The sequence below is a fragment of the Uloborus diversus genome, chromosome 10 (assembly GCF_026930045.1).
Source record: "Uloborus diversus isolate 005 chromosome 10, Udiv.v.3.1, whole genome shotgun sequence".
Lineage (NCBI taxonomy): Eukaryota > Metazoa > Arthropoda > Arachnida > Araneae > Uloboridae > Uloborus > Uloborus diversus.
The window spans coordinates 85349881-85361860 of NC_072740.1; positions in this window are offsets into that span (position 1 = coordinate 85349881).

The window sequence follows — 11980 nt, forward strand, 5'->3', positions numbered from 1 at the left end:
TTCTATCAAGTAAACTAATAATAAATTTTATTCAAATTTATCATCAAATCAATCATATTAAGTCGCAAAGTAGTAACTGTGCCGACTTTAAAATGAAGTAAAATTACCGTATGAAGCTCAAATTTTCAATGAAAGTTTTCTAGACTATTTTGCAGTCAAAGAGCCCGTTCTGTCATTATTACTAACCAGAAAATCGTCCGTCAAGGTATACCGGGTGAAAATTGCTTCTACATTTGAACCAAACAATTGCCTGCTTGATGGGTTTTTTTTTTTTTTTTTTTTTGATAGTTGCAATTTTAACCCTAACTCCAGTGGTTGAACCCTATCCTCCAGTAGATAGCGTTAATTGTTGACCCCTTTTTTCGTTTATTTACTCTCTTAAAGTGAGTATTACCAGTAAAACAGTTAAGTTACCGGATCCAGTTCAGCCTCGTCAAAGTAAAGCATTTCCCTGCATGTCAAACATTACCAAAAAATATTATCAAATTATCATGCCGTGTCGCGAGTTTCATTGTTGATGACATCAGGAGCGTTACTCTTTCAGTAAATTCGCTATCATATATATGAGGATAACTCTCGCACTTCCAGTTCTATAAAATTTTAACGGAAAAGGGCAGTAAAATTAAAAAACAATTATCTGAACAAAAGTTTAAATTTTTCACTTAAAAAGTTAAAACCACAATTATTTTTAATATTTTCAAAAATCTATTAAAACGAAAGTTCTTGAACTGGTCAGAAAACGAAAGTGAACACTAAAAACTAAGGGATCGGATAAACATTATTGCTAGTTCGAAAAAAATGTCCATTGCTTTGTATGGCTAACGGGATGTCGCTTTAATGTAAATGAGAAATTCATTTGGGTTTTGTTTTAAAAACCACATTTGATCTTGCTACAAAACGACTCATGCAAAATGTGCGTAAAAAAGGATCCAAATGACTCCACCTTCAGCAAAAGAAATAATTATACAGCTTGTCCCCGTTTTAACCTGCAAGACCTCTATTTTCGTAACCGTTAGTCCTAGATACATACTTCCTGTTGCAAAAATGGTCAAAATAAGATGCAGGCTTAAGATATTGAAAGTTTGAAGCGAAAAAGAAAAATAGTGTAAAAATGCGAAATCTAACTTTTTGTACGTATTCCAGTCCTCTGACTTATATTTACGGAAATAATCTCCATTAACAAATAATTCCAACACAAAAAAATCGAAACATTTGCTGCCAAAACTCAAAGAAATATTCAAGTTCACAATTTTAACAGACAATACAGAAGATGAAATTGAAACTAATCGGCTTTTCCGAAGAACGGCAAATTGCCAAAATAAAAAAACAAAATATATTTATATTTTTTCATTGCTATTGAAACATAAATGCAAACTTCATGCTATGGTACGCAAAAAGCTCGTACAATTTGAAAAAACGTGTACACACATATAATTTTAAACCCTTGTATGCCGCTATATTTCTCCCCAAAAGGCGTTATTGGCTGCAAGTGAAAAGTGGTGTTTCACAAAACGCGACGTTTAATATCTCTGTGAACATTGGTCGTACTAATGTCAAACGTTTTGTGTTAGAATTGTTCTTCCGTGTTTTTGCGTCACTGAGAGAAAACAAGCTATAAAAATTAAATGGTTCTGCTCCATACTTAATCTATATAAATCCAATGTATATAAAATGCATCAAAAATTTCACCAAAATAAATTTAATAGTTTGATTTTAGAGCCTTTTCTAAAAAAAAAAGAAACTCTTGTTTTAGTCCAACTCCTCCCCCCCTACCCCGACCCTATGGAGCTCAACTAGTATTGTCTCGTTCAATAGACGTAGCACACAAAAACCAGGGGCGCCCACCCCTCCTAAGTGCAAGGGTGCACCCCCCTAAATGTCACAAAGACCCCCTCAAAAGCAAGAGCCTCCCCCCAGAAAAAGTGTAAATACCTCTCAACCCCCCTAAAAATTTCAATGTGCCATGACCCCCCCCCCCCTAGTTGGGCACCCCTGCCGCAAAACAACACAAGTTGAGTTGTATATGATATAACAAAGCGAAAGGGAGCAATTCCATAGATTCGGCAGAGAAATGAGTGAGTTGATAGCTCAGGACGCGACGATCAAAAAGAATTTACTCACAAGCCTAGTAATTTTCAGCAAAAGTGAAAAACTGGTTCTTCAATGAATAACACGAATAAGTAGTAAATGAAATTTTCTCCGATTCACTTTAGTTTAAGTAAAAAGATTTTTCGAATATAAATTCTACCAAAATGTTCGTAGTAACCCACTTAAGTGTTGGAAATAGTTGATTTGGATCGACTCGTTCAATTTAAATTCTAAACTAAGTGTGCTTACGGTAGATAAACTATTTTCGTACGGTAAAACTACTGCTATTTCTAACTACTAACGGCTATAACAAATATGTAAAAAGGAACAATAGTTTCTTGCAGTCAACGAGTTGTAGACACAACACTAATCACGAAACAGCAAAAAAGAAAAAAAAACTACACGCATGGTATGTGGCAAATAATCATGGGGACTTCTGTGATTGGTCCAGCAAGGCATTGCTTCTTTCTTTGAAAACTGAAATGGAAAACTCATTTTGAAAAAAAAAAAAAAACCTATCATTTTCTTTCTGCGATTTTAAGTGGAAATCCTTTTCGTCCGTGCAAACTATTTTATATACTGTTTATTGCTAGGCAGAGAGGAATCATCCTCCCGTTCACTTTCGTCTCCTTCTTCTTCTTCTTTTTTTTTTTTTTTTTGTAATTAAACTCCTTTTAAGAGTCACCTTCACCGCTATCTTGTCAGGGGCCATCCACAAATGATGTCCCGCTTTGAGAGAGGATGAGGGTCCGTGAAATTGTGACGGTTTATGACAAGGGAAGGAGAAACAAAAAGTGTGACATCACACTTTTTTATCAGCAATGCGTTATGAAAAATATCATGACATGTGACAAGAAGGAGAGAGAGGTACAGTGAAGTGTGACACTATGTGACAAAGAGAAGATAAGGGTCAAACTGTTGAAAAAAAGAGGTAACATCATCTATGAGCTGACCAAAAGCAGATAGTTCATCTGTTCAAAAAGCTGCCCACAGAAAATTATACTCTATACGAAATAAAGCGGAAAGTAACATTTTTTGCATTGGTTATTAACAGATTCACGTTGTAACTGAAGTAAAAAATATTATCTCAAAATTTATTAAATGATTGACATGTTTGAACTCATACAAAAGTGGAACATAATCCTAATATATAATAATATGTTAATCCATAAATTCATCATGGCTTCATTCGGTTTGAACTAGCTTTATTGCTCCAAATCAAAATAACCGCTAAGCTATTCAAAACAAAAATCATCATTTTTACTTTCGACAAAACTCGCCAGGCTTGTCGAAGCTTTTTAGTATTCAAATGTCATCTGCATACAATAATAATATGAGACAGTTGAAATGTTTTTCTTCACATTATCTCAGTTTATTTCGTTTTATTTCATCCTAATTACGGCCATTTCTTAGCGATATCAAGCACCCATTTTGATTTTCAAGCTTTAGATAGCAGTCTAATTGATTTTTTTTTATTTCAAATAGCTTTTATGGTGTAAAAGATCCCGTTTTATATCTTTAACCTAGAAAAAAGGGTCATCCTTTTTGTGGCCCAATTAATTCGCTGCTTGTTGAATGAGTGGGGAGAAGCTTAGAAATATTTCAATGTGTGCTAAATCGAAATCACGTACCCAGATGCATTAAAACCCTTTTAAGCTAAAGTTTGAATCAATGGGGGAATGTCAAGTGCGATAGGCGAACACACGATTTTTCAAGATAAGATTTTGAGAAATTTAAATAGCCCCTAATATTCTTCTTTTTAAGTCCACAAGAAATATTTTCAGTCAATAAAATATTACGAAAACGAGTAGAAATTCATTAAAATGTTTATTAACTGCTTTTAACTGAAATCCATTTCTTCTTTCTTGATTTCGCGCAAAAATCTGCAGCAAAGAATTAAAGTATTAATTCTATTTATTGGAAATTTTGCAGAAATGATAATTAATAATATTGCTGAGCAATAAACCTTCAAGTACAATGTATACCTGCAGTACATCCTTATTTTATGAATAAACGTTAAAAAGAGCGGCTTTCCGGGTGAAATTTCAAATATTTGACTGTGAAATTTGTTTTTAGTAGCTATTTATTTACAGTTTTGGAGGGTCATTGCATTCTCTGATTTCTAACAAAGAGTTAGACATGAAATTTTTAAAAATCGGAGAAAACTTGTTTATACTGGAAGTGTTAAGGATATTTATTTATTAATTTTTGGACGAAAATGGAGATTTTTTATGAAAAAATAAACTTTTGAACTTTGATACTAAATTTTAGCGAACTGTTACGGTCATTTAAAAAATATATATTCAACATATTCGCTTCCCTTCGATGGAAGCTACACGCAGGTAAATATATTTATTTAAGCAGCTAATATATTTATTTTTAAAAAAGAAATCTGTTTTGCAGGAAGCTGTCAGGGACAAAATTTAGAAGAAACAGCGATTAGGTATGATGAGTTTTGTGTTACATTGAAAAAATAGTTACCAGTTTTTATATTTTGTAGAAATATGTGAAAAACATGATTACTGATTGCCATTAGAAAATTAGTGGGGGGGGGGGTGCTCAAACACAAAGTCCAAATGGGGGGGCAGTCCGGATCAGGGAAAATTTTTAAAAGATAACGTTCAAGAAAATCTGCTTCAGTAAAAAAAGGGGGAGGGGGAATACTTAAATGGAAATTACCAACTTTTACTTTAGGTTTTTACCACAGAACTATTCCACAAGAATTTTTAAAAAATATATTTCAGCAGTGTTATGCCTAAGAAAATTATGGTGAGAATTATACACATAATTACACAGTTTGTAATTTTTGTCATGCTAATGTTCAACTGAATATTCAAGAATTACGTAAACAAATAAAATGACGAATTTTTAGCGATATTTTTAAATTGATGTTTTTAAACTATAGGAAAAAATGCTTTTTTTTTTTTAAGTATTAAGTACTAAGATCAATATTTTGGTAAGGTGAAAAAAAAAACGATGAATATCTCTAAAACAGCATAAAGTTTGAGCATTTGCAGAAATGCAGGAGCATATAAAATTAAATTTGTTACCCATCTCAGAGAAAAGAATCACAATAAGTACGCAAAGATCTAACGTGAATAATGAACCTTTTTACTTCCTTTTACAAAAAAGGAAGTATTGTATTCGCGAAAAAAATTTCATCCAAAAATCGGCCTTAATTTCCATTTTGCTCACCCCCAAATGAATGTTTTTTTTCAACCCGACCACACTTGGATATGTGCCTAGGAACGTACAAACACCCGAAATATCCATTTTGACCATCCCCGAGTTAATTACAAAGAGTTTTCTCGTGACGTCTGTATGTACGCATGTATGTGCGTATGTGTGTATGTATGTCGCATAACTCAAGAACGGAATGTCCTAGAAAATTGAAATTTGGTACGTAGACTCCTAGCGGGGTCTAGTTGTGCACCTTCTTTTTTGGTTGCATTCGTATGCTCCAAAAGGGGCCTTTTGCCCCTTTTTGGGGGGGAAATCATTGTTAATTTCGATGTAAAATCAAGTGGTGTTATAATTTGGCGGACACTTGGCAATATATCGCCAGTCTTTTGGTCGCCAAGTTTTGTCGCCAACTTGGTGACAAATTTGGCGATTTTTTCTATTTTTTTTTTTAAGTAAGGTTTCAATTTGGCCACTGTTGGTGATATTTAGAGAGTAAATTATTGAATTATATTAAAACTGCCAATAATGAGAAAATGACACTAAATTGGAGTAAAAGGAAGTCATGTGATGCACACATCAGCTCGTTTCTTTTTTGAAGGTTACGACCGACACATTGCCATTCTGTCTCCCTTGATTGCGATAGGGCAATAAATTACGCCAGTCAAATTATTCAGAAATTAACAGTGGAAGAAGTGATGTAGTATGCGAGAAAAAGCATTTCTTGGGAATTCCGGGATTGCGTTTCAAAATCAGCTTTAAATTAATATTAAATGAAGTGACCTAATGAACTTCGAAGGATTCGCGCGTGGGAAAAATACCCAAGATAAAATTATAGCATATCAATGAGTAGAAAAAACTTTTTGATATACCAATAAGGGAGAGGAAATTTCATGTAAGATGAGAATTGTTGGCATTAATACCATTAAAACGGAAAAAATTTACTCTCACCGAGATCTCTATAGTTTGGAGGTCATCCTTATTTAGAGAATAGATTTTCCCTTAAATTTGTATTCCCTCTTTATTTTTGCTCACTGACGGTGGGGTGCTCCATACCCCCAGAAATCTTTTGGGGTTGCTCTTGTACACAGCACCCCAGGAGTTGGGGCCCCTGTTTATATTACGTAAAAATGGATCGAACACGTGATAACTAATTGTTATACAGGGTTAGCATACAAGAATATCCCGTTTTTAAAAATGTATATTTCATAAACTATTACACTTTGCACTTTAAATGATACATAAAGTTAAAGATAAACTGTCCAAGCTTCTTATCACTAACAAGCGTGCGATATGTGCGCCTTTCGTAACGCGTCACACACCTTACATGCATTTTGTAGTACGAGGCGTATCCGGAAAGTAAGTACCGTTTTGAAAAAAAAGCTATATATTTTTTTTTAAAGATTATTTAATGTTTACATGAAAGATCATACCTTAAATTATTTTTCAACATAGTTTCCATCATTGTTGAGGCACTTGTCGTAGCGGCTCACCAGCTTATTTATGCCTGCCTCAAAGAAACTTGCCGCCAATGAAGAGAGCCATAAATTTACAGCGTTTTTTGCGTCGTCATCACAAGCAAAGCGCCTACCTCCAAGTTCTCGTTTCATGTGCAGGAACAAGTGGAAATCAGACGGTGCCATGTCTGGGCTGTACGGCGGGTGATTAAACTGCTCCCAACCGAACTGTTCAATTAGTCTTTGAGCGTCACGAGCAATATGGGGCCGAGCATTGTCATGCAGCAACACAATTCCATGGATTTCGGATGGCTTAACGTTCCTTGCTTTCAAAAACCGGATCACAGAACGAATTTCACAGTCGGCGGGATCATCGATTTTTTAAAGCATTATATACGGTCACAGTAAACGCAAAACACAAGACAAATCAACCGTAATGCCGCGAGTTTGTAGCCGATGAACAGAGGAAACAAGTACGCATGCACTGAGCGCCGACAGCAGCGCTGCAGCGGCATTAGAACGAAACGGTACTTACTTTCCGGATACGCCTCGTATTTCACTGTCAATTTTTCGTAATGCTACACATATGCGATCTTTCAGTTCTTGCAATGTTGTAGGCAATAGTGGTGTATAAACTCTGTCTTTGACGAAACCCCGTTAAAAAAAATCACACGGAGTTAAGTTTGGGGATCTGGCCTGCCAACGCATAAAGGGTAAATCATGATCACCCCAACGGCCAATCCAGCTTTACGGGAACGTCAGTGGCGCAGCGAAACGCGGGGTTTTGGGGGCAAAAACACCCCCAGAGGGCTTTGTTTTAACATTGTTGCCAATCCTAATACAGTAATTAATACACGTGTAAGGGTTGTTGTGACCAAAAAGCCCCTCCAGAAGGGATTTCTGGCAGCGCTAGTGCGGAACGTGCACTTTTAAGTCGTTACGTACGCTAAAAAAAACTTGGACAGTTCATCTTTCTTTTTATGTATCATTTATACTGATAAGTGAAATAGTTCATGAAATATAAATTTTTAAAACCGGGACATTCGTTTAGGCTAACCCTGTATTGTATAGAAGTTGACAAATGATAATTAATTTCGGAGTTACATGAGAAATCATGAGGATGGAATTATGGAAGTAATCAAGGGCAGGATAATGAGCTTGGCAGCCTTTATGATCAAACAAGCAGGGAATGCCCTGGTCTCGTAAGATTTGAGATAAATCTACTCTCAGTTGAATCAGATCAAGAGTGTATATGATTTAGTAATACGTTTCAACCGCAATTTTTTTTTTTTTTTTTTTGAAAGAAAAGACCATGGTACCCACGGAAAAGATGATTTTTTTCAAACTAGAAATTAATCTACATATTTTGCAGGGATTAAAGCGGGAGCAAACGTCATAAAATAGTTACATCATTAAATCTTTTGATTGCTTTAATTTTTAATTGACTCAATTCCTTTCGTTAAAAATTTGTATGTTTTTATACTTATTTATTTGTTTATCTATCTTGATTTACGCTTCTTTTTTTTTTTTTCCAAATCTGCTCCGTACTCCGAAAAAACAATATTGCACATTAAACCACAAAATATATATATTTAACACTACATTATCGTTTCTTTGACGTATTAAAAACGAAGTTTTACTAATCATTACGCCTTAACGCAAATGAATTTCTAGGATTACTTCACGTTTCAATCCATAATGAAATTTTAAGAATTTCACTATTAATATCCATTGTAAATAGCTTTCACACTTTTTTTTCTTTCTCAAAGAAAGATTTTAAACACTTTTCTTTTCTTTTTTTTTTTTTTTTTTTGAAAGTATACTATAAAACAATTTTCTCCGTTCTTTTAAATATTCACCAAATGAAATTTAATTAAAGAGCTCCAAGAAGCATTAAATCGATAACAGATTTTCCACGAACTCTCGGGCGAAAAAATAGATTTATGCGCAAATTCAAACACAGACCTACATGGGTAATGTTTTAAACTATTGATTTTTATTAAATGGAAATAATTTTGAACAATTCAAAAGAAAGTTATATCTCAAAATTAATGAGCCTTATTACCTTTAAAGAATATGAGTAGAATACAGAATAAGAACGAAAAATTATTTCCTGTTTTGCATCACAAAAAGAAAAACCCAGATGAGTTTTTTGTCACGATTCGATAAAATAATAGGTTGAATGATGACCGACCTTGGCTGTCATCATTCTTTTCTGATCGCCGATTTGTTTTGAATTAGATACTAATGTAGTTATGTGGCACTTCTATAAATAAGTAATGAATCGGAAAATAATTTGGGGGTTGGAAAGTCCTCATTTTGGAATTCGAAGGCCACAAGTTGGACGAAGATTATTGAGCAAAAGAAATGACAAAACTTCTCGATAATCTCAGGACTGGCGCAATGAGCACACGCACCGGATAAACAGCGTCTACAATAAGGACAATCATTAATTATCTCTCCATTATGTGAAGTCATTTTACTCTCGGTTGCCTAATTTTTAGCACATGGGACAAAAAATTGCCATCTATTTTTGGAGCAGTAAAAAGTTTTATGTTACATTGCTATAGATCAGTGGTTCCCAACCGGTGGTTCGCGAACCCCTGGGGGTTCGCGAGAGGTTTTCAGGGGGCTCGCGAAAAAAATCTTGTAATGACGGAGTTTTAACATGCCTGTTTCTGACGAAGTTTTATGTTCAAACGGTTTCAAGCAAATTCTGCCCCTTTTTTATTCATTTGTCTCTCGCACATTCAATACTCTTTGCATGAAAATATTTGCATACTTCCTGACATATGAGGTAGTGAGAAGCAAAGGGATGCAAGTGGCAAAATTAAAACAATGGAGATAACCAGTACAAATGGTAGGTGAACCTCTCCTCTGTCTTGGGGCAAGAGATTGTACTAGTAGCCCTGGTAGGTGCTGCTGTACAGCCTGATTTTGAAAAAAATTTCAATGAAAGCCAACCTATGATCTGATCTTTAAACGCGTTTTACTCGAAATTTAAAATAGTCCACTTACATCCCTTTGCTTCTCACTGCCTCATATTTTACATTTAAATAATTTAGTCTCATTGCGAAGGGCCGGTTTTAGCGCTTCCATTGAGAATGATAGCCCTGAAGCCATCCTGAAAAAGCTCTACTTATGAATACAATGTACGAAGATGAAAGAATTCGAAAGCGTTCATTTCCTCAGAAATGTTGTATCTGTATCGGAAAGATTGATTAAACTTGATGAAAACATTACATGGGCCATATGCGAGCGTCTAAAATTGTTTTGATGTTTAGTATTTTTTTACCATTTGAGTCCGGCGAAGAGGAGTGTTGAGTCAAAAATGCATAGAAGTGACACTACAATTTACTTCGAGCTTTATTGTCGAAAAAGGGAAAGAATGGCCGGCAGCCTAAAAATACCACAGGAAGTATGAAAAATTAATTACTATAGAAAATTTTCGTGGGTGAAAGTTTGGCAGTGTGAGGTTTACGCAGTAAAAAAATTAACGGAATTTGACCATGAATTAGCGCTATATGTTGATAAAGAATTTATGAAATTGTGTAGAAAATTTCGCTTGTAGTAAGCGAGCTTAAAAATATTTGTTTCGTTAAAAATTACCTTTTGTGTAAAAATTAGAGTAAATGTGTATATTGAAAATATACGCTTCTATTATTTTCAATATACGCATTTTACTCCGCGCTGATAGCATAATTACAAGAAAATTTTTCAACAATCAAACGATTAATGTACTCAGTATATCTTTATCAAACAGCTAGGCGTAGTCGTTTTTAAGAAGATTTAAACCTAGAGATCTTTCTCACTTTACTGTAAGAAAAAAGTTTATTTAGCTAATCTGAGACAGTTACCAGAAAGGTATTTTAAATATCATCCTTTAATTGACTTTTGATTTACTGATAATATTGATAAAGGTACCAATGGTGTCAGAAAAATTTCAGCCAATTTTTGAACCTTTTTGTTCAACAAATATCTTTCAACAAATAATTTTCAAAATTTTTTCAAAGTTGATTGAAGTTCAACACAGAATAATCACTGTGTTTATTGCTTGGTGAATTTATTTTGCAATTATTTTTTAGCAACCATTTTAGTTCGTAGCAATATTTGTAATTCTACATTTTCTCATTATGTTTTCGTTCTTGTTAAAAACTATGGAGCAACATCAAACTAAAAAAATCTCCCAAATTTTATTGTCTGTGTGTGTGTGTGTGTGTGTGTGTACGCGCGAGCGTTTTTCTTTTTTTTTTTCCTTGTTACTTATTACCTAGTACCGAAGAGGTTCGCCAACTTCTTTCGGAGTTTGGAAGGGGTTCGCAAGAGGGAAAAGGTTGGGAACCGCTGCTATAGTTCATACAATACATATTTTTGTTATTAAAAGGGTGTGATAGAAACTAAATATAAATGGACTGGCTAGCAGAGTACTGGAAGTAAGCGGCAGTATCTACCCGCAAATTTTTCATTTTTCATACATTTTTTCCTCTTTTTTTTACCATCTATTTTACTTTTGCTTTATTAAGCAAACTTGTGCATTTCAGTTACAATAAAAATACAATACACAAAGAAAGTCGAATTCCAACATCTTATTGTTTTCGGGGAATTAAAAACACGTTTCTTCAAATATCACAAAATCTCATTGTAGATACTGTGGTTTACCTGCCCACAACAGTAGTGTAAATCAAAAAAAAATAAGTAAATAAATAAAATTTGAGTGAAATATGGATTCGGATTCCTTTTTAGTTGCCGTATTAAGTGTATCAGTTGAGCAAACAAAAAATGTATTGTCCCTTAGGAGAGCAAAAACCTGAATTGGGCTTAAAGTGAGAATGATACTGGTATAAGTCAGTTTCATGCCACTGATTGGACAGCAACCAAAATTCTCTGCTGAGGGGAGCACCTTTAATTTATAATATGCCGTGCTAAGCGCAAAAGTCGTATCTGCATTTGAGCTCGAACCGAGAAACTGTTAGTTGGAGTTTTACGCCTTTATTTATTTGATTCAGATTCCATTATAGAATTTAAAAAAATATATTTTCCATTTACACAAAGGACAAAAAAAAAACATTGTATGTAAGTAAAACATGTTTAAAGAACGGCCTCGTGACAATAACTCAATTTTGACAAAAAGTGTACATACGACTTTTGTGTTTAGTACGGTAGAATAGTCATTGCATGTGATAATTGACTTTCTTTCAGTCAAGCCATCGTTAATGTCGAATGACATTAATGTAAGTCATATAAAGTTACTTTGA